Source organism: Pongo abelii, chromosome 1 (assembly GCF_028885655.2).
Source record: "Pongo abelii isolate AG06213 chromosome 1, NHGRI_mPonAbe1-v2.0_pri, whole genome shotgun sequence".
NCBI classification, from domain to species: Eukaryota; Metazoa; Chordata; class Mammalia; order Primates; family Hominidae; genus Pongo; species Pongo abelii.
The window spans coordinates 205,513,473-205,534,547 of record NC_071985.2 but is presented as its reverse complement, the minus strand read 5'-3'; the positions used below and the strand labels follow the sequence as shown (position 1 = coordinate 205,534,547).

Genomic DNA, 21,075 nt, shown 5'->3' with positions numbered 1-21,075 from the left:
ACTCTGGGCTGGAGTGTAGTCCCATGATCAAAGCTCACTGCGGCCAGGCACGGTGGCTCACGCCTGTAATCCCAGCACTTTGGGAGGCCGAGGCAGGCAGATCATAAGGTCAGGAGATCCAGACCACCCTGGCTAACACGGTGAAACCCCGTCTCTACTAAAAATACAAAAAATTAGCAGGGCGTACTGGCAGGCGCCTGTCGTCCCAGCTACTCGGGAGGCTGAGGCAGGAGACTGGCATGAATCCAGGAGGCAGAGCTTGCCGTGAGCCGAGATCACACCACCGCACACCAGTCTGGGCGACAGAGCGAGACTCTGTCTCAAAAAAAAAAAAAAAAAAGAAAAACTCACTGCAACCTGGAACTCCTTGGCGCAAGCAACCCTCTCGCCTCAGCCTCTGCAGCAGCTGGGGTAACAGGCACAAGTCACTGTGCCTGGCTCAACAACACGATCTTATTACATTATTAAAAGATCACTCTAGCTGCTGTGCTAAGAATGGATTGTGTAGGAGGTAAGGGGAGAAGGGGAGAGAATGTTGCAATAGTCCAGGGGAAGAGAGAATGATGGCTACAACCAGAGCAGCAGTGGAGGGGGTGGTGAGGCGGAGTAGGAGTCTGGATTTATTTGGAAGGTTCCATTTCCTGGTTTTAGTTCCTCATCAGACCTGTCTACTTCCTGCCCCTGTGTTCATCCAAATTTCCCCCTTTTTCCTCCCTCTAAATGTCCTTTCTGCTTAGGCTAGTGTGTGGGAAGGATTCTGCTATTTGCAACTAAACTATCCTGACTAGGCACCTTGGCTCCAGACTGATCTAATTCACCACTCCCCATGACATGACCTGGTTTCATGCTGCCTGTGTTAAGCAAAGTGTTTTCTTTTGTGAGTAATACACACAGGAATTAACAAACCTCCTGTGGGTAACACTTCTTCAGGAGAATTTTCAAAGAAAGCAGTTTAAGATTTATTTGATGATGTGGGAAAAATGCTTAAGTGATATGTCACCTCCCGTTGTACCCACAACATTAGATAAGAGGTAGAGATCATAGTAAGAGGTGCCGGCCAGGCGCGGTGGCTCATGCCTGTAATCCCAGTGCTTTGGGGGACCGAGGTGGGTGGATCACCTGAGGTCAGGAGTTCGAGACCAGCATGGCCAACATGGCAAAACCTCGTCTCTACTAAAAATACAAAAATTAGCCAGGTGTGGTGGTGCACGCCTGTAATCCCAGCTACTCAGGAGGCTGAGGCAGGAGAATCTCTTGAACCCAGTGAGCTAAGATCCTGCCATTGCACTCCAGCCTGGGCTATAAGAAGAAAACTCCATCGCAAAAAAAAAAAAAAAAGAGGTGCTAAAATATATAGCCAATACTCAGTGGGGTGTGGTGGCTCAGGCCTATAATCCTGACCTCAAGGGATCCACCCACCTCGGCCTCCCAAAGCACTGGGATTACAGCAAAGTGCTGGGATTACAGCAAAGTGTTGGGATTACAGGCATGAGTCACTACACCTGGCCTCCATTAATATTTATTTATTTATTTATTTATTTATTTATTTATTTATTTTGAGACGGAGTTTCGCTCTTGTCACCTAGGCTGAGGTGCAATGGCACGATCTCGGCTCACTGCAACCTCTGCCTCCCAGGTTCAAGTGATTCTCCTGCCTCAGCCTCCCAAGTAACTGGGATTACAAGTGCCCGCCACCACGCCCAGCTATTTTTTGTATTTTTAGTAGAGACAGGGTTTCACTACGTTGGCCAGGCTGGTCTCAAACTCCTGACTTCAGGTGATCCATCCACCTCGGCCTCCCAAAGTGCTGGGATTACAGGCATGAACCACTGCTCCCGGCCCAATATTTCTTAAACACCTAGCATCTGTCAGAAGCTAGGGATACAACAATGACGGAGACAGATGTGTTCCCCGCCTCCATGGAGTTTACATTTTAGTAAGAAAGACAGACAGTAACAAGTAAAAATGCCAAAGAAGAAAAATGCGAAGCAATGCAAGTGATAATCTAATGAAGGAAAAACGCAAGGAGTTGCTAAAATGAAAAAAAAGACTAATTCTTGTGAAGACTAATTCTTGTGAAGTTAAATACAATTAGCTTGAACTCACAGCCCTTGGAGAGTGAGAAACGAGTCCCTCTAGTATTTCAGCATGTAGTTGAGGATGGAGGGCAATGAATCTCTGGTCTACTCTGGCTCCAGTTCCCTTCTCTTGGATTCTTAACTCCCTGCCATCAACCAGATTCCTGGGATGAACAAGCAGAACATTGAGAATCATATAGTACCACCTGGTTCTGTACTTGAGCCCATTATCAGCATTTTTTTTCTGGCAGATCATTTTCCACCATTCCTTTCCACCAGTGGGCTTCCTAGGGTTGATGGCGTACTGAATCCTCCCTAAGCCGGCCACACCTTCTTGTCTAGAACTGTCCTCAGAGTATGGGCAGAATAGGATAGGGGTTCAGAATCCCCACCCTGCCACTTACTAACTATGTAACCAGAAGCAAGCGACTTAAGTCTCTCTATGCCCCAGTTTTCTAGTCTTTTTTTTTTTTTTTTGAGACGGAGTCTTGCTCTGTCACCCAGGCTGGAGTGCAATGGTGCGATCTCGGCTCACTGCAACCTCTGCCTCCCAGGTTCAAGCAATTCTCTGCCTCAGCATCCCAAGTAGCTGGGATTACAGGCGCCTGCTACTACGCCCAGCTAATTTTTTGTATTTTTAGTAGAGACGGGGTTTCACCATCTTGGCCAGGCTGGTCTTGAACTCCTGACCTCATGATCCACCCTCCTCAGCCTCCCAAAGCGCTGGGATTACAGGTGTGAGCCACCTCGCCTGGCCTTTCTAGTCTTAAAATGGGATTATTAATATTCCTAACCTCATAGAGTTAATAGATGTAAAGCACTTAGAGTCGTGTCTGGCTTATTAATAAATGTTAGCAATCATTCTTATTTAGCACTTTTCCATGGAAGGCACTGCAATAGCTACCTTATGTACTATAACTCATTGAATCTTCTCAAGGTCATGCAAGGCAAGTGGTATTACCCCTTTTGCAGATTGGAACACTGAGGCTCAGAGTGGTCAAGGCATTGTTTTGCTCAAGTTTCCACAACCAAGAAGTAGCTGACCTGGGATTTAAACCTGGGAAGGTGACACTGAATATTTCCCCCTCCTTCCTCCACATTATTCTGCCTCCCCCCGAGACGAGTTTCACGCCTCCTTTCCCCAGCCTTTCTTGGTCTTGGGTGAATTCATCCTCCTTCCAAGATATGTTTTGCCAGTGAAGCCCTTGCAGGTCCTTTCAGGTCCGTGAAGCTGATTGCTTTTAAATGTAGGCCCCTTAGGAGATGACCTCATCTCAATCTTCCAATCCTCTCATTTTATATATAGAGAGAAACTTAGTCTCACAATCTTTTATAATTTTCTACAGAAATTAAAGTTTCTCTTCTGAATTATAAAGTCATGATAAAACGTATCTTCCAAAGGACATAGAAATTGATCTGAAATTTCATCTAAAGTTTATCTCAAACGTTAAATCATGATCATTCTGGGGCACTTCCACATTCCAGATCTGCGAGTGTCAAAGCTAAGGGAACTGAACAAAGTATATAGAACTGTATATCTCAGAAAAGAGAAGTAGCAGCAGTTGACAGGAAGAGCAACATCCTCAATTTTCAAGATATTTACAAAGTTTGTGTGTGTTTTTCTCTTCCTAAGTTCCCTCTTCAAAGAAAATTATTCCTCCCCAGTTCCAATAAACTTTTGCTGACCAGCACAACCTGTCCACCTTTGCTATTAAAGAGACAAGAAGTAAGTCAGCTATAAGGCACCTCATATATTAGTAAAAACTAAAAATAATTGTAACAGTCAGTGCTGGCAAGGATATGACAAAACTAGTATTTACATAATTTGCTGGTGGTGGTGTAATTGTCACAACCCTTCAAAAAGAACTTTGGCAATATATTTCACCAGGTGGTAATTCCTTTCCCAGAACTTTATTATAACTAAATTATAATACAGGGGAAACAAAGTAGCAAAAACCTGGAAATGACTTGCCTGTCACAAGTGTTTTGAGCGCTTACTTTGTAGCAGGTTCTATGTTACACACTCAACACAAATAATCTCATTTAATTGTCAAAACAATTCTAGGAGGGATATGCTATTTTACTCCTTGTATTCTGAATGGGGAAACTGGGACTACAAGGAATAAAGTAATTTTCCCCTGGCTCAACAGCTGTAGGGCATGGGAGGGTTTAAATCATTGAAGAACATTGAAGATACAGAATTCTTCCTTCTACAGTAGTGTATGGAGAAGGAGCATGGACGGCCACTTCTCAAGCCTCTACAATGTGCTAGTTACTGTAGATTGGTTGTCTCATTAAAGCCTCTCATCTTCAAGATAGGGGATCGATAGACTCTTTGACAAGTGTGGAAATTGATATTAAGAAAGGTGAAGTGGTCAACTCAAAGTCAGACAACAAGTGATCACTGTCCCAGAATTCTAGCCCAGCATATCTGATTCTAGAGTCCATGCTCCTTCCCCGGGCTGTCTCTTTAAGAAAGACTCAAAATATAGTAACTGAAGTCAATTCAGGCATGGGGAATGTTGGGCTGGTGGAGGTGGGGAGGATGTTTGACCGCTGAGCCTAGAGGACACTGACCTAGCTCCAGAGGCACTTTCTGGGAAATCAGACAGCCCTAGGTTTGGGATCCAAGGAGGAGTGGGAACATGGTATAGCCTTAGCAGGTCTTTAACCGAGACAGCTAAGAGGCAGGTAATATACAAGGTCTGAGGCTATGTTCAGTCACAACTGGAGAACTAAATAGGAAAATTGAGGCAGAATCTCAGTCAAGGACCATAGCAGCATGGGAGAAGACGACGGCAGCATTGTGATTTGTGGGTTTCCAGAAGTACTCTCCAATACTCCATGGCCTTTTCCTTTTATTTATTTATTTTTTATTAATTCAACTTTAAGTTCTGGGGTACGTGTGCAGGATGTGCAGGTTTGTTACACAGGTAAACATGTGCCATGGTGGTTTCCTGCATAGATCAAGCCGTCACCTAGGTGTGAAGCCCCCCCTCCATTAGCTATTCTTCCTGATGCTCTCCCTCCCCACTGCATGGCCTTTTCTGTGTCCACAAGGGCTTTCCCCACAGGAGAAAAGGGGCAGGGTCACAGACCATGACAATATCTGGCCTCTTTCTAGGGATCACCCTCCGGTCCACCAGACCAGAAACAAATGGATAAAGGAGGCAAAACTGGTCCTGGGGCCAGGCGTGGTGGCCCACATCTGTAATCCCAGCACTTTGGGAGGCCAAGGCGGGCAGATCACGAGGTCAGGAGTTCAAGACCAGCCTGACCAACATGGTGAAACCCCGTCTCTACTAAAAATACAAAAAAATTAGCTGGGCCTGGTGGCATGTGCCTGTAATCCCAGCTACTCAGGAGGATGACTCAGGAGGCTGAGGCAGAAGAATCGCTTGAACCCGGGAGGTGGAGGTTGCAGTGAGCTGAGATGGCACCACTGCACTCCAGCCTGGGCGACAGAGTGAGAATCCATCTCAAAAAAAAAAAAAAAAATGGTCCTGGAATCTCCCACCCCACCTAACCACACCCACGCCCTTGCTGGGCTTGGTCCAGGATGTAAACTGGGTGGGCCGACAGGAGACACCATGAAGGAAGGGGCTAGGAAGGCTGAGGAAGCAGGCCCAGGGGAAGAAAACTCCTCATCACAGACTTGTTCTCTGCCCTGGGATGTTAGCACATGAAACAAGAGGCTCCATCCACATCTCCGAGACTCTTGCCCTCTGTTCCCTTAAGCCCATAACACACCTTTCCTTCCTTCCTGTGTAGACCACAAGGGGGCCAGTGAAGGGATTGCACAGCAGGATACAAATGAGGAAAACTGGGCTCAAGCTTCTGTTCCACTCACAAGGGCCGCTGTGCCCTGAGTCATGTTCCCAGCAACGAGAAAACCTAGAGTGCATCCAGGGGTGAAATCTTCCTGGGGAAAGGCACTCAAGATGGATGATTCACTCTCCTGAGTGCAGAATGAGGTGTCAAGGTGTGTGGTTCTAAGAACCCTGTCAAACAGATTAGACTCACCTTGGAAAGACGGTGCCTCCACCCCAGAGGCACCATCTCCCACACTCAGCCCCAGCCCAGCCACAGTGGATGAAGATGACCAGATTCTGGGGAACAGAGGGCAAGAAGAATGAGAAGTATGAAGATACCCAGTACCGGCTGGGTGCGTTGGCTCACGCCTGTAATCCCAGAACTTTGGGAGGCCAAGGCGGGCAGATCACCTGAGGTCAGGAGCTCAAGACCAGCCTGGCCAATATGGCAAAACCCTATCTCTACTAAAAATACAAAAATTAGCCAGGCGTGGTAGCGCATGCCTGTAATCCCAGCTACTCGGGAGGCTGAGGCAGGAGAATCACTTGAACCCGAGAGGCAGAGGTTGCAGTGAGCCAAGATCGTGCCACTGCACTCCAGCCTAGGTGACAGAGCCAGACTCCATCTCACAAAAAAAAAAAAAAAAAAGATAATGTTTACTTAGTACTCACTGTGTGTCAGGTATTATTCTATGCCTTTTACTTAATCCTTAGGGCAACCCCATGCAGTAGATGATAATGTCACTCCCGTTTTACAGATGAGAACCAGGTCACAGAGAAGCTCAGTGACTCACCCAGGGTCACACAGCTACTAAGTGGCAAGGCCAGAATCTGAACCAAGGTAGTCTGAAGCCAGAGACTGTGCCCATAACCATTTCACCAGTGATTACCTAGCTACATGTCTAGCTGTCTGAGAGGTGGCTGGGCCTAAGGAATAACCTGGAATGGGGGTTTTATCCTTCTCTCTTGCTGTATATCAGCACTCTGTGGCAGGAAATGGTCATAGGCAGCTCCTGAGTTCCTATCTCCCCTATTTAAGACTGAACCTGGAATTCCAGATTCCCAGGAAAGGGTCTCTGATGGGCCAATGCAAGTCAGATCCATACCCCTAATCCAATCAGTCGGGCAGGGTTGAGGGACACAGATTCACATGGTTATAGAAGCCCCATCGTATCAATCATGTGACGATGGCAGGGACGATTACCAGAAAGATGGGAAGGATGCACTGAAAAGTCACCGCAAAAGGTTTCCACTGTAGAAAACTGAGGCTCAGGGAGTTGAACAATTTGCTCAAGATCACCCAGAGTAAATGAAGCCCAGATTCTAACTCATTTTGTTTTTTTTCTCCAAATCTAGGTCCTTTCCTCCATACCACATAGCCTCCCCACAAAAAGGGAGATAACTTGGTTAGATGCCTGAGGTAAGTTCACAAGTTAATTTTCATTTAACCAGTGTTCTTTAAGCACCTGTTATGTATCAGGCACTGTTCTAGGCACTGAGGTTACATAAACAGATAAAATCTTGTCTGAAATAAAGGCAAGGTAAAAAACAAAAAACGACAACAGAGAATGAAGGCCCCAGCTGTCATGGAGCTGACATTCTACTGAATCCCTTGAGTGAGGACAGAGGCCTCTCCTCAAGAACTGCTCCTTCAGCTGAGTCCCAGGTGGTGTGAAACATGGAGAGAACTTGGGTTTTGATGTCTGTTGTAGACATTGGCTCCTTTTATTGGCATGAACTATTCCCTTGTAGATTGCACAAGTGGCCCCGATTCTTCACCTTTCTCTGTATCCACACCCTTTGTCACAAAACTTCGCCATGCTCCATCACTCTGATTCTGGGCTTAGTCATGTGACTTGCAGTGGCTCATGCCCGTAATCCCAACACTTTAGAAGGCTGAGGTGGGAGAATCATTTCAGCCCAGGAGTTCAAGATCAACCTGAGCAACAAAATGAGACCCAGTCTCTACATATAATAAAGTTAAAAAAAAATTAGCTGAGCCCGGCGCTGTGGCTCACGCCTGTAATCCCAGCACTTTGGGAGGCCGAGGCGGGAGGATCACGAGGTCAGGAGATCCAGACCATCCTGGCTAACACGGTGAAACCCCGACTCTACTAAAAATACCAAAAATTAGCCGGGCGTGGTGGTGGGCGCCTGTAGTCCCAGCTACTCGGGAGGCTGAGGCAGGAGAATGGTGTGAACCCGGGAGGCGGAGGTTGCAGTGAGCCAAAATTGCGCCACTGCACTCCAGCCTGGGCGACAGAGCGAGACTCCGTCTCAAAAAAAAAAAAAAAAAAATTAGCTGAGCATGGTGGTGCATACCTGTAATCCTAGATTCTTGGGAGGCATAGCCGGGGTGATACCAGTGGGCTAAGGGAGGTCCCCAAATGTCAGTGGGACCTCAACCCCGGCCAGTGTCCAGGTTCTTGACCCCATCACAAGAAGGAATTCAAGGATGAATCAAAAAACAGTGAAAGTAGGCTGGGCGTGGTGGCTCATGCCTGTAATCCCAGCACTTTGGGAGGCTGAGGCAGGCGGATCACTCGAGGCCAGGAGTTCAAGACCAGCCTGGGCCAGATGGTGAAACCCTGTCTCTACTAAAAATACAAAAATTAGTTGGGTGTGGTAGTGCACGCCTGTGGTCCCAGCTACTCAGGAGGCTGAGGTGGGAGAATTGCTTGAACACAGAAGGTGGAAATTGCAGTGAGCCAAGATAGCCCCACTGCCCTCCAGCCTGGGCAACAGAGGGAGACCCTATCTTAAAAAAAACAGTGAAAGTAGGGCGATTTATTGTAAAGTGAAAAGTATACACCCACGAGAGGGGAGTATGGGTGGACTCAAGAGAAAGTACCACACAGTGGAGTTTGAGGTTTCTACCTTTATGGGTTTCTTTAACCAAGAGGTTGAATATTCATTAAGATTCCTGGAAAAAGGTGAAGATTTCTTGGAACTGTGGTGCCACTCGTTTTTACACCAAATATGGGTGTTCTCAGAACTGTCACAGCGCTGGTGGTGTGTAATTTGTATGTTAATAAGCATATAATGAGGTCCTGGGAGAAACCTAGGTCAAATCCAGTTTCACGTTGGGTCCAGTTGGTCTCAGCCAGCTTGGCCCACACCCTGGTTTTTCAGGGTCTTATCCCCTAGCTTCTGCAGCTATTTCAACGGTTGCATTTTGCTAGTCATGTGAAACTGCTGCCTGGAGTTTTCTATTCTCCTGTGACCACCGTGTATTATTCCTGTCTCAGGAGGATGGCTTGAGCCTGGGGGGTAAGACTGCAGTGAGCTGCAATGGCACCACTGCACTCCAGTCTGGGCAACAGAGCAAGCAAGACCCTGTCTCAAAAAAAAAAAAAGGCATGCAGTTCATATAGCATTTTTACTTAGCAGCCTCCACCTAGTGAAACCGTCTTTGCAAAAATTATAACAGTGAAAGCGATCTGATCTAACCAACCTCCCTATCTTGCCTTTAACCTCCAATCTGCCTTTGGTCATTCCTGGACTTGGGCCAAGCTAACTTTGGGAGAAATTTAGTTTATAGCTTAAATGATAATAGCCCTTCTCCCAAACGAAATCACCTTGGTAAAACTAATGAAAGACCACCAGGTTAGGAGGACGAGAGAAGCCTGAATTCTGCTAAGATGTAGGCATAAATGATTACCAGCCATTACTCCAGAGGTCACAAGATTTGCAACTTCCTCAATTACTCCTGCAGATAACATCATTGTTGTAGAACCTAAGATTGGCTTTGAGTTGCCTTTTCAGGCCTTTGCATTTCTTTTCTCTCTCTCTCTTTTTTTTTTTTTTTTTGTTGTTGTTGTTGTTGAAACAGGGTCTTGCTCTGTTGTCCAGGCTGGAGTGCAGTGGCATGATCATAGTTCACAATAGCCTCAACCTCCTGGGCTCAAAGGATCCTTCTGCCTTAGCCTCCCCAGCTGGGACTATAAGCATGCACCACCACACTCTGCTACATTTTTTTTATTTTTAGTAAAGATAGGGTCTCACTATGTTGCCCAGGTATGTCTTGAACTTCTGAGCCCAAGCGATCCTCCCGCCTTGACCTCCCAAAGTGCTGGGATTACAGGCATGAGCCACTGCACCCAGCCGGCTTTTGCATTCCTGATGACCCAATGGCCCCAGTGGACCCACAAATTGGACTTTGGCCCCCACCCAGAAGCAGACTCAGCATGCTAGGACCATTTTCCACACCTCTATAATTGCATCCCAGCCAATCAGCAGCACCCATTCCCTAGCCACCCACCTCCCTGCCAAAGGTTATCTTTGAAAAATATTAGCCTCCAATTTTTCCAGGATACTGCTTTGAGTAATGATAAAACTCTGGTGTCCTGTTTAGCCAGTTCTACATGTGTAAAACTCTTCCTCTATTCAATTCCCCTATCTCGATAAATCAGCTCTACCTGGGCAGTGGGCAAGAAGAAACCACTGGGCAGTTAAACTAGCAACCTCCATTTAACCCAAAACAAAGGGCCTCCATCCCCCACACAGTCTGCGTTCCAAGGGATGGGCCAGGGGTTCCGATGTCCTTCATAGATAAGGAGTGAATCTCTGGCTTGGCCGCTCCCAGATCCCTCTTGGATCATAGGGTAATTCACAGGGTATGCTTATGTTATGACTGTCAGGTGTGTCTGCCATACAACACTTCTCATGCCTCTGCCATCACCCATGAGAACATGCCAGACTCTCCTACTGAAGGAACAGACCCAGATGCCCTAGTTTTCCCAGCCAAGGTCAGACTAAATCAATCAACAGCCAGCCAACCTCCAGATGTGTAGCATGTCCAAAGCAGAACAGCAGAGCTGTCTAGCTGACCACCAGATGTATGAGTGATCTGTGATGAGTGATGAATGTTTAAATGCTTCCAAAGTATGTGATTATTTGCTATTTACCACTGTTGTGGAAATATATAACTGAAATAACCTCCTCTATCCCAATAATGTATTAATTTCCTTTGTAGCTTTGATTGAAAAGTAACTCCAGATGACCCATTTCATTAAACAATCCATGGAGGACTGGGCCAGAGTTGATTCCATCAGACACCCTCTCCTGAGAATTTGAATTTTGAAACAGAGCAGGCAGGATAGGAGATCTTGTTGGAAGTCATTCATCATGGTGGTGCTGGCAGCACTCAGGTAAAAATGTGCCTGCAACCTGATCCTAGGCCTTCCAGCTCTCCTTTGGTTCCTGTGTGTCCCCAAGCTTGCTTCTCCAGCTACCTACAATTTATTTGCGCCCCACCCACATCCTTCCAATAAATTCTCTTTTGCTAAAAATAGGCAGAGGCGATGTCTGTTGCTTGCAACCAAGTATCCTAACTGCTACTCCACCATGTAGACCCTAATTCAAGTCCCAGGCCTGCTATTATACTTAGCAGCTGATCATTGTCCAGGAATTGTACCCCACCATTATCATGGGACCAGGTTCCTTCTAACACTGTTCTACTATCGTGGCCCATAGCTTTCACCTTCAAAGTCACTTCAAGGCATAAGATGGATGCAGGAGCAATAAATTCCAGGCAAGGAAAAAAAAAGGAGGGAAGAGCAGAAGGGGATTACAGCTGAGTAAGCTTCTTTGAAGCACTATTTCCAAATGCCCTATCAACTCTTTCACTTTTAGGAGACCAGAATATTCTATCTCCCCACCTCCAAATATGCCTCTTTTGCATAAGGACTATTTTGAGCTGAAAGCAATTGAGAAGAAGCAGATACAACAAAAGGTCTCTACCCTCCCCCATTAGCCTAAAAGTAGGACATAAGTTTACAAAGGCAAAGGTGTCCTTCCTCCCCTCCCGACCACGAGAAACAGAGGTTGATCTCTGAAGACAACTTTAGACCCTCATTTGCCAGAAGCAGACACCAAAGGAATCTGTGTGACAAACTTTACTAACTAGCCTTTACCTACTATTTATTTGCCTTCCCCAAATTTGCTTCCCCAGGGGACTCAAAAGTCCTTTTCTGTCCCAGCACGGTGGCTCACACCTGTAATCCCAGCACTTTGGGAGGCCGAGGTAGGTGGATCACCTGAGGTCAGGAGTTTGAGAGCAGCCTGGCCAACATGGTGAAACCTCGTCTCTACTAGAAATACAAAAAATTAGCCGGGCGTGGTGGCAGGTGCCTGTAATCCCAGCTACTCAGGAAGCTGAGGCAGGAGAATCACTTGAACTCGGGAGGCGTGGGTTGCAGTGAACCAAGATTGCGCCACTGCACTCCAGCCTGGGCAACAAGAGCGAAACTCCGTCTCAAAAAAAAAAAAAAAAAAAAAAAAAGAGTCCTTTTCCTTTGCCTTGTCACTTTTCCAAAACTTTCTGTTCTTTGTTGAAAATTCTCCATAAGCCTGAATTCAAAGCCACCTCTTTGAGACTTACTCAACCCCTGGGTATCGCTCTTGTAAACATGAGGTATACATGTTAATAGACTTCTGTTTGTTTTTCTCGTCTTCTGTTACCAGGATGTGTCCTAGCTAAGAACTACGAAGGATAAAAAGGAAGTTCTTTTTTCTCCCCTACAACTTACACCCCATTGACCATAACTTAGTCACAGGGCTACACCTAGCTATAAGGAATGTAATCTTTCGGCTAGGTGCATTGCCAGCACCTAGATTAAAAACAGGGTTCTTCTACTTAGGAAGAGGGAGACAATAGATATTAGGCAACACGCCTTCTTGCTGCAGCTAATTGCTCATGTTCAATGGTATGTATAATAATCCTTAACAGATTATAGAATGATTTCCTCTCCATTACCTTCCCAAGTTGGGCGGTGGCTTGTGCCTGTAAATCCCAGCTACCCAGGAGGCTGAGGCAGGAGGCTCATTTGAGGCCAGGAATTTGAGTCCATTACCTCCCCAGAGCCTCCTAACATATCCGTGCAGTAGTTGCCATTATCTTCATTTTTACAACTGGGGAAACTGAGGTTCAGAGATAGACAATCAGTTACCTAAGGCCAAACAACTAATGACGTCAGAACTAGGAGACAAATCCAGCTCTAACTCCAAGGTCCATGGTCTTCCCCAGTGCCCCTCTTGCCCTCCTAAACTTCTTTTGGCTGCTGCTGTAGTTACAGGTCATTTATTGTGAAACATCCCTAATGTTAGGAGCCATTAACAGGCCACACATAAGATCAAGTGTAAACAAATGGAATATGGAGACATGCTGTCTTCTCTTTCCTTTCTAGTGCTCCTCTCTCTCTCCCCAGTGCCCACAGGATACATGAATGTATGTGAAGTTACTTCCGGAATGCTGCCCTCTCCGGCCAACTCGTAGTCTGGGGCAACATTTGTGCCAGCTGGGTCGATAGGGGAGGGGCATCAGCAGTTACCTAAGGAGAGACAGGCTCTCTGTAATTCAAGAACAATCAATGACCCATCCCAAGTGTTAAATTATCCACATCTCAGAAGAGTGAAGAGAAGGGAATTGACATTTATTATACCCATTTTACATATAAGGAAACTGAGGCAAATGCCCAGGATCACATGGCCAGAGCAAGTGTCAGGCCTGAGATTCAGGATGATCTCGATCTCCTGACCTCGTGATCGTCCCGCCTCGGCCTCCCAAAGTGCTGGGATTATAGGCATGAGCCACCGCGCCTGGCCCAGAGTTTTATTATTACTCAAATCAGTCTCCCTGAGCATTTGGGGATCAGAGTTTTTAAGGATAATTTGGTGAGTTGGGGATGGCCAGTGAGCTGAGAGTGCTGATTGGTCAGGTCAGTGATGAAATCATGGGAAGGTGAAGCTGTCCTCTTGGGCTGAGTCAGTTCCTGGGTGGGGGCCACAGATCAGATGAGCCAGTTTATAGATCTGGATGGTGCCAGCTGATCCATAAAGGGCAGGGTCTGCAAAATATCATAAACACTGACCTTAGGAACAGTTTAGGGAAGGTCAAAATCTTGTAGCCTCCAGCTGCATGACTCCTAAACCATGATTTCTAATCTTGTGGCTAATTTGTTAGTCCTACAAAGGCAGTCTAGTCTCCAGGCAAGAAGGAGGTTTGTTTTGGGAAAGGGCTGTTATTGTCTTTGTTTTAAACTATAAACTAAGCTCCTCCCAAAGTTAGTTCAGCCTGTGCCCAGGAAGGAACAAGGACAGCTTAAAGATTAGAAGCAAGATGGAGTCGGTGAGGTTAGATCTCTCTCACTGTCTCAGTCATAATTTTGCACAGGCAGTTTCTATCCCCTCTTCCCTTTTTGTAAGTTTTTTTTTTAATTGTGGTAACATATAATGTACCATTTTAACCATTAAGTATACAGCTCAGCACATTAAGAATATTCATATTGCTGTGCAACCATCACCACCATACATTTCCAGAACTTTGACCTTTCCAAATTGAAACTCTGTACCCATTAAACACTAACTCTCCATTTCCCATTCTCTCCATGGCAATCATCATTCTACTTTCTGTCTCTACAAATTTGACTACTCTGGGTACTGTATATAAGTGGAATCATACAATATTTGTCCTTCGCATCTGGCTTATATTATTTAACATAATGTCTTCGAAGTTCTTCCATCTTTGTAGCATATGTCAGAATTTCTTTCCTTTTTAAATTGGATTAAAGTGGTGCTTTAATGTCAGAGTGGTGCTCTGTCACCCAGGGTGGAATGCAGTGGTGTGATCTTGGCTCATTGCAAACTCTGCCTCCTGGATTCAAGCAATTCTCCTGCCTCAGCTTCCCGAGTAGCTGGGACTACAGTTACACATCAGCATGCCCAGCTAATTTTTTTGTATTTTTAGTTGAGATGGGGTATCTCCATGCTGGCCAGGCTGGTCTCAAACTCCTGGCCTCAAGTGATCCACCTACCTTGGCCTTCCAAAATGCTGGGATTACAAGCGTGAGCCACAGCTCCCACCAATTTTTTTTTTTTTTTTTTTTTTTTTTTTTTGAGACAGGGTCTTGCTCTATCACCCAGGTTGGAGTGCAGTGGCACAATCACAGCTCACTACAGCCTTGATCTCCTGAGCTCAAGTGATCCTCCTGCCTCAGCCTCCTTGAGTAACTGGGACTACAGGTGCATGCCACTGTACCCAGCTAATTTTTTTTTTTTTTTAAGTAGAGATGAGGTCTTGCTATTTTGCCCAGGCTGATCTCAGACTCCTAGTCTCAAATGATCTGCCTGCCTTGGCCTCCCAAAGTGCTGGGACTGAGTCATGAGCCACCACTCATGGCCTGAATAATGTTTAATTGCATGTCTATACCATATTCTGTTTATCCATTCATTCCTCAGTGGACATTTGCATCACTCCCACCTTTTGGGTATTGTGAATAATGTTACTACGAATATCTGCTTGAGTCCCTTTCAATACTTTGGGGTTTGTACTCAGAAGTGAATCACTAGATCAAATTAACTGGGTGTGGCGGCACACACCTGTAGTCCCAGCTACTGGGGAGGCTGAGGTGGGAGGATCCCTTGAGCCCAGAACTTTGAGGCTGCAGTGAACCGTGATGGTGCCTCTGTACTCCAGCTTGGGTGACAGAGTGAGACTCTTGTCAAAAAAAAAAAGAAGAAGAAGAAGGAATTACTAGATTAAATGGTGATTCTTTCTTTTCTTTTCTTTTTTGAGATAGGGTCTCACTCTGTCGCCCAGGCTGGAGTGCAGTGGTGCAATCTTGGCTCACAGCAACCTCCATCTCCCGGATTCAAGCAATTCTCCTGCCTCAGCCTCCTGAGTAGCTGGGACTACATGCACCTGCCACCACACCCAGCTAATTTTTTGCATTTTTAGTAGAGATGGGGTTTCACCATGTTAGCCAGGATGGTCTCGATCTCCTGACCTCGTAATCTGCCCACCTCAGCCTCCCAAAGTACTGGGATTACAGGCGTGAGCCACTGTGCCTTGCCCACAGTTTCCAATTTTTAAACATCCTTGCCAACACTTGTTTTCTGTTTTTATCTCATAGTGATTTTGATTTGCTTTTCTCTATAGATTAGTCGTATTGAGCATCTTCAAGTGCACACTGGTCATTTGTAGGTCTTCTCTGGAGAAATGTATATTCAAGTACTTGGCCCATTTTTAAATCAAGTTGTTTGGTTTTCGTTGTGGAGTTATATATTCTAGGTATCAATCTTGTATTAGATATATGATTTGCTAACATTTTCTTTCATTCCGTGGGTTGCATTTTCACTGTTGATGGTGTCCTTTGATGCCTCATCCTCCCTTTTGAGGAACTAACTCATCCTTTTTGTTCCAAAGGCCAAAATTCCCTGACTCATGCATGTGGCAATTCTGGCTTCTTAAAAAACACTCAGTGTGTTTTAGAATGGTCTGGGAAGTCAAATACAAGGAAAGCCTGACTAGTCCCACTGTGTTCCTCTCTGCTATGGTTTCAGGTTTCTAAAGAAAATACAGGGTTACACAACATGAAGTTGGTGAAAAGGGGCAGGCGAATGGGATTATGGGCTGGAGTGAAAGGGGAAGTTATGGGCCAGGCGCAGTGGCTCACACCTGTAATCCCAGCACTTTGGGAGGCCGAGGCGGGCAGATCCCTTGAGGTCAGGAGTTCAAGACCAGCCTGGCCAACATGGTGAAACCCTGTCTCTTCTAAAAATCCAAAAATTAGCCCAGTACAGTGGCGGGCACCTGTAATCCCAGCCACTCGGGGGCCTGAGACAGGAGAATAGCTTGAATCTGGGAGGCAGAGGTTGCAGTGAGCCAAGATCACATCACTGTACTCCAGGCTAGGGGCCAGAGACTGTATCCCCCACCATCCCCCACCCAAAAAAAGAAAGAAAAGTAAAGGGAACGGAAGGCAACCTGAGTGTCTGTCACCAGGGGAATGGGGAGAATGTAGTGGATGTACACAATGGAGGACCCAGCAGACACTGACGTCGTTGAACTAGATGTACACACTCCAACACGATTCCATCGCAAAAATAATGCTGAGGCAGGGGAAATGAGACACAGAATAAGGTCAAATTATGTGAACTATAACTTTTATGTAAATTTAAAATGAATACACACACAGAATAACACTATACGTTTTACAAGCATACCTACAACATCAAGGATATATATCGCCTGCGCTAGAAATGCTGTGGACGATGAGAATGGAAAATGGTGATAAAAGAAAATAACATGTTAGCCGGGCACGGTGGCTCACGCCTGTAATCCCAGCACTTTGGGAGGCCGAGGCGGGTGGATCACCTGAGGTTGGGGGTTTGAGACCAGCCTGACCAACATGGAGAAACCCCATCTCTACTAAAAATACAAAATTAGCTGGGCGTGGTGGTGCATGCCTGTAATCCCAGTTACTCGGGAGGCTGAGGCAGAATTTCTTGAACCCAGGAGGTGGAGGGTGCAGTGAGCCGAGGTTGCTCCATTGTACTCCAGCCTGGGCAACAAGAGCAAAAATCCGTCTCAAAAAAAAGAAAAAGATAAAGAAAAAAAAGAAGGAAAATAACATGCATTCAGACAAAAATGTATGAGAAGCATCTTGCACAGTAGTGGTAAAATAAGGATCTCTGCATCCCGATTATTGCTGTGTGACCTTGGATGTAAGTCATTTCACCTGCTTGATGCTCGTCTTTCTTGTCTGGAAGATGGAAGATAGGGACCTTCACATTCTGTATCATGAAAGATGTCCACAGGGGAAGAGAGTGTGGCAGAATGAGCTTTGGAGCTGGACATGCCCAGCTAGGCCAGCCATTCACTGTGTGACCTTGGGAATCACTTTACTCTCTAAGCCTCTGTATTTTGGGGGTGGGAATTTGATTTTCATTTTTTAAAAATTTATTTTAATTATATGGAACGCTTCATGAATTTGCGTGTCATCCTTGTTCAGGGGCCATACCTGTATCTCTTCATTGTTCCAGTTTTAGTTATGTGCTGATGAAGCAAGCACTGTTGTTGTATTTTTAATTTTTTTTTTTCAGGAGGGTACTGAGTCTAATGAGGCTGTGGGGCCATGAAACCCTGCACGCTTCCTACCCATGCCTCCATTTTTTTTTTTTCTTGAGACAGAGTCTTGTTCTGTCACCCAAGCTGGAGTGCAGTGGCACAATCTCGACTCACCACAATCTCGACTCACCACAATCTCTCCGCCTCCCAGGTTCAAGTGATTCTCCTGCCTCAGCTTCTCGAGTAGATGGGATTACAGGTGCCTGACACCACACCTGGCTAATTTTTGTGTTTTTAGTAAAGACAGGGTTTTGTCATGTTGGCCAGGCTGGCCTTGAACTCCCAACTTCAGGTGATCCACCCACCTCGGCCTCCCAAAGTACTGGGATTAAAAGTGTGAGCCACTGCGCCAGGCCCCAAGCCTACATTTTTAAGAGAGGTAGTCAAGCAGGCCTCACTGAGAAGGGGCCATTTGAGCAAAGCCTTGAAGGAAGCAAGGGAGTGAGCCATGTTGCTATCCCGGAAGAAAGCAACTCAGGCAGAGGGAAGAGGCAGTTCTACCCATAGGTGTTTGGGAGGAGTAAATGACGTAAAGTTCCCCTTGCAGTAAGTGGTCAGCAAATATTGAGTGGCCACCTCTGTCCCTCCCCTTACAGAGCTGTCAGGATTCAGGTGACATCTAAGAGCACCTTCTAGCTCCACTGACAATGACCACTCTGGCTTCTGAGGGTCTCTGGAACACTGTGTTCATGGACGCCATCCACCCTCAGGAGTACCCTCCCTAGCTGAGCACAGCCTGAGCCCAGGGAACAGTCATTGCTGCTGGGGCTTCAACATGCATGGGGAGCACAGAGGCCTCAAAGAGGAAGCCAGAAACAGCAAGGCGGAGGCCCTCACCTTCCACTGGAGGCCTCTTGGGTCATTCCCTCAAGACAGCACTGTCCCAGCGCTTAGGAGGCTGTGCCTAGAGAGAGGGGCTTGGGCGAGGGTACAGCCACATGGCGGAGTGGGAGGAGAGAAGGAAAGCGACCCATGCTTACTAAGGCAGATCTGGCTTTGAATATTATTATGCCACTTAGTAGCTCTTTTACCTTTATAAATCTCTGAACCCTTCTGAGCCTCGATTTCCCTATCTGTAAAATGGGTATGAAATGTTCTATTCTGTGGGGTGGTTGTGAGGACTCAATGACATAAGATAGGTGAAAGTGGCAGGCAAATAGCTGGGTCCCCCTTCCTTCTGTACCAGGTACCTGAGAGGCAGCCACTATGTCTTATTCAGTCAGCTTGGGTCCTTATTTATTTTATTCATTTCTTTTTTTCCCTTCTTTTTTAAGGGGCTTTCTGGCAAAAACTGAAAAGCCTGCTAGCCAAATTCTAAAACAGCTGTAACACTTGTTTTATTCATTTCTGTCGGAATAAAACCACCCATGTTTCAGGGAGAGTATGAGGTTTCAGTGAGATAACAGATCAAAATTGTGCTTAGCATAGTTACTGGACCAAAATAGGCACTCCATAGGTGTTTGCTGGGTACCTAAAGGGATGGAGGGATGGATGGATGGATGGATGGATGGTTAGAGGGATAGATAGATGGATAGATGGATGGTGGGATGGAGGGATGGATAGGTGGATAGACAGATGGGTATGTGGGAGGATGGCTTGCTGGCAGGATATCAAAGGGAATAGGACTTTTTATACAGAAATACCAAGTCTGCACAAAAACCAGGTGCTTTACAAGGTCTTATATCTCTTTGCGGCCTTAGGTCTTGAGTACAGATATAACACAGATGAGTAAAAACAGGCATAAACGTATCCAGGTCTAGTCAACTGTGACCTCCACTTACCACTCTTGGGTCTATGACTCATCTCAACGAGGCCAGATCTTACATAAGCCAGCATTCTCCAACTGAGATCACTGGTGGTTCCCTGAGGCGAAAGCTGAGATCAGGGGCAAATGCAAGGTGAGGCTTTCCTGATACACAGGATGCCTTGGAAATTCTAATCAGTGATGTTTCATCAAAAGAATTACAACTCAGCTTTTCCCATAATTCCTGTCACCGTTGCAAGAATGAAAAGATGCAGGTGAACAGCCAGCCCTGCATCCGCCGCAGCTCCACACTGTGTAACTTCTGCAATCACTTAGCCCCTCTGAGCCCCACAATCTCCTTAGTAAGATGAAGGGGTTGAACCCTCCCAGCTCCAGGATGTTCTGATTCTCTGAAAACTCCCTACATCTTTCTTTAAAATATGGACCTAGAACTTTGGAAGAACATGTATTACATTTCTTTTCCATCTGTCTCTACAGGGTCTTCTCAAAACCTTTCAAAATATTTGCATGTATATGTCAACATGTCTGTTTATGCTAAACCCTGGGGTACACTTTGGAGACAGACAGATCTCAATTCCAGGCTATATGTGAGAAACTGGAGACAGATTATTTAGATCCGGTTCCTGCCCCCCAGGATAGGAAAGACAGGCATTGAAATGAATTAATTTCAATGGTCACAGTAATTAAGGTATAAAAATGTTGGACCCTCCCAGTCCCAAAATGCTGCCTGGAGGAATTCAGAAGGCTACCTATTGGAGTATTCTGGGATATGTCAAAAAGAAGAGGGGAGCTGCGGCAGCTTAGGCTGGTTGTCCTGGCCCTTGAGGAGGCGAGGCTACACGTTTGAGGCCAAGCCTGGTCAACATTGACAAAAAAAAAAAAAAAATTGGCCAGGTGGTGAAACCCCGTCTCTACTAAACATACAAAAAAATTAGCCAGGCATGGTGATGGGCCTGTAATCTCAGCTACTCGGGAGGCTGAGGCAGGAGAATGGCATGAACCCAGGAGGTGGAGCTTGCAGTGAGCCAGGCTGGCGTCGATCGAGACTCTATCTCAAAAAATAATAATAATAAAACAAAATAAAATAAAAAAGAAGAGAAGGGCTGGGTACAGTGACCCACTCCTGTAGTCCCTGCTACTGGGGAGGCTGAGGTAGGAGGATCGCTTGAAGCCAGAAGTTCGATCCTGTAGGGTACAATAGGCATGCCGGTAAATAGCCATTGCATGCCAGCCTGGGCAATATAGCAAGACCCCACCTCCAGGAAAAAAAGTTTAGAAAAAAAGAGAAAAGACAGAGGATACAGGAGGAGTAAAGGTGGCTGTACTGGGGTGGTGAGGAGATCAACAAGGCTGGAGCATGGGCTACAACCTAATATACTCCTCCCATCCCCCTGATCCCCATGAGCACATGGTCTATGTGTTGGGGCAACATCCTGGGAGAAGCAAGGAGGTAATCACAAGTCACTGTCTCAGAACTGTCAGTTACTCTTGTTTTTTTCCAATTAGAGACAG

The 21,075-nt window shown here is 46.0% G+C and overlaps 1 protein-coding gene and 2 non-coding genes across 3 annotated transcripts in view; all 3 read right to left on the bottom strand.

Moving 5' to 3' along the window:
* The window catches only part of EYA3 (EYA transcriptional coactivator and phosphatase 3), a 205,789-nt gene that overhangs the window by 154,559 nt on the left and 30,155 nt on the right, over window positions 1-21,075 (bottom strand). The window lies entirely within an intron of this gene.
* On the bottom strand, window positions 17,638-17,741 carry LOC112131068 (U6 spliceosomal RNA). The gene has a single exon (XR_002913219.1). It is a non-coding gene; the product is annotated as a U6 spliceosomal RNA (small nuclear RNA).
* On the bottom strand, window positions 19,071-19,132 carry LOC112131258 (U7 small nuclear RNA). Its single transcript, XR_002913360.1, has one exon. It is a non-coding gene; the product is annotated as a U7 small nuclear RNA (small nuclear RNA).